The sequence below is a fragment of the Cryptomeria japonica genome, chromosome 3 (genome assembly GCF_030272615.1).
Source record: "Cryptomeria japonica chromosome 3, Sugi_1.0, whole genome shotgun sequence".
Taxonomy (NCBI): domain Eukaryota; kingdom Viridiplantae; phylum Streptophyta; class Pinopsida; order Cupressales; family Cupressaceae; genus Cryptomeria; species Cryptomeria japonica.
In genome coordinates, this window is record NC_081407.1 from 145,686,583 (window position 1) to 145,689,279 (window position 2,697).

The following is a 2,697-nucleotide window of genomic DNA, read 5'->3' on the forward strand; positions in this document are numbered from 1 at the left end:
ATGTGGGACCAAGTCCAAACAACAAAAGAAAGTAACAAAATGAAGCCCAAACAATAAGAATCAATGAAACTATTATTTAACAAGAGCTACAACATTAAAGAAGATCACAATTAGAGACATCAAGTTTCCACAATCCATGAGAAATATCTTGATTGTTTTCGGATTAGATTGTGTATGAGTTTTTTGAATCAAACTCATACACAATCTAATCCGGAAACAATCAAGATCAAGATCACAATTATCAAACTTACTCTACACATCAATAAAAATGTAAAATAACTAACATAAACAAAAAATACACAACTTCACAAGAACTTATATCTTGCTACTTTCACTCATATTTTAAAAGATTAAAGCTAAAAAGTTTTTTTTTTAGTTTTTAATGAAATACATTTTTTTTCACTAATATGTTGATTATAAATAGGAAAGAGCGACATAACAAATAGTAAATTCTAGAAGCTTATAGTTATGCGTCTACGTTACTTCCCCACACAAGAAATTGGCAAGGATGATGGAATCGTGTAAGCAATTCAACAACAACAAAATCGACAAGTGAATTACGAATAGAATTTGGGCAGTTGCGAAAAATTTGACATCTGATCCTGGACACAACTGAATGGATAAATACCAATGTCTTCATTCCATCTGATTAGTTCCAACAAAACTATTTTTTGGTATGCAAAAGTCAAGTGTTCGCTAGCTTATCGGACCTAATGCGTTTAGTGGAAGCTAAGCTCTATATAATGCATCGCGGGCTTATTGGACAGTAAAGAAAAACAATTTGAAGTCAGTGATTCAACGTAATCATGAAGACATATGCAACCATATTTGCTATAATTTCAGTAAGTTGGGCGATTCACCTTCATTTTTGCGTGGCAGATGTGGGCACAGCAACCTCTTATGGCCCTCCTTACGTTCATAAGTATCGTTTGCTTGATAAAGCATTTCACCAAAACCTTTTGTTTTAGGTTTGATTATACTGTAAGGGGTTCTGATTTGATATTCCGCTGGATTATATGAGTCGAAAGGTTGTACGACCATTTATTAATATATTTTCTGGTAGGTTGATTTTTTTATTTGGGTTTTGCAGCAACTTCTTGCTATGGGTACAATCAGAGGCAATTCCCAGCAGGCAATCTCTTTGGAGCGGCTAATGACGCAATTTGGGACAACCAGGCTGCCTGCGGAAGAAAGTACAGAATCAGATGTTTGAGCGGAACAAGTAATGAAAGAGTTAATCCATAAAGAAAAAGATCGCTTGTGGTAAAGATTCTGGATTACTGTTCTTCCGCTGGATGCGATAATGGCTATGCAACTTTCCATTTATCTGCGGATGCGTTTTCTCACATTGCTCATTCCTCTGCTAAAAAGATTAACGTCGAATACGAACAGTAACACTCCATCTACCAACCTGTCATATACAATTATCACAACTATAATTTTACTTAGAAAGTGGATAAAGTTGGACTGAGCATTTTGCGGGCGAAGGGGATTCTGAAAATTTGAATTTGTTCATGCATGGCTGAATATTTATTGTTTTGTTGTTGTGTGTACAGAGTGTGATCCATCAGACTTGTTCACGAAGGTATTTGAGGGGCTAATGCTAGAGACGTGTGATCCATCAGACTTGTTAACTGTCGATGCTTACTTCTATACCCTCCGCTTTGTTAGAGGGATATTGTCAAACATACAGAGCTTCATTCAATGTATATGCAGCGGTAGCAAGTTTAGAATTTGATGGTCATCTGTATCTATTATATGTAAATTTTATGACAATGGTTCTCATTTAAATGTTTTTTATTTGATGTTTTAAGAAAAAAAAAAATTATCAAAAAATGTTTCATTTATGAATTTTTTTTTAAATTTTTATACTAAAATATTATTTATTTGTTTTACCAATCATATTTATTAAATATGAAAAATATATATTTTTTATATTTGTATCAGTAAAATATAATTTAAGAATTTAAAGGATTTAAGGATCACTCTTTTTTTATTAATATTATTTTTAATGTATATGTATTGGTTGGATAATATTTATGGGTCGTATGGTGTACTAAGGGGTCATATAGTGTTCTATGATCCCTTAGGACACCATATGACCCCTTAGGACTCCATATCCTGTCGTTATGGGTCATATGGTGTCCTAAAGGGTCATATGTATGGTATTCTATGACCCCTTAGGATAACATATGATCCCTTACATGTCATTAGAGGTAATATTATTTCTTAAGAGGTCATATGGTGTCCTATGACCCCTTAGGACACCATATGACCCCTTAACACACCATACGACCCATAACAACACCATATGGTCTCCTAAGGGGTTATAGGATGCCATATGACCCCTCAGGACACCATACAACTCATAACAACACTATAAGGTGTCCTAAAGGGTCATTTAGTGTTTTATGATGCCTTAGGACACTATTTAGCATCATTATAGGTCCTATGGTGTGCTAAGGGATCATATAGTGTCCTATGACCCCTTAGGATACCATATGACCCCTTAGATGTTGTTAGGGGTCGTATTGTGTTCTAAGGGTCATATGGTGTCCTATGACCCATTAGGACACCATATGGTATCTTTATGTGTCGTATGTTGTCGTAGGACCCCTAGGACACCTTATGACCACTTAGGACACCATATGGTGTCATTAGGGGTCATATGGTCTCCTATGACCCCTTAGGACACTA

General features: G+C 35.0%; 1 long non-coding RNA gene across 1 annotated transcript; it reads left to right on the forward strand.

The window, feature by feature from the left end:
• The first annotated feature begins 753 nt into the window (after nt 1–753).
• On the forward strand, nt 754–1,797 carry LOC131037838 (uncharacterized). The gene is made up of 2 exons (XR_009104311.1): nt 754–1,391; nt 1,557–1,797. It is a non-coding gene; the product is annotated as an uncharacterized LOC131037838 (long non-coding RNA).
• The last annotated feature ends 900 nt before the right edge of the window (nt 1,798–2,697 follow it).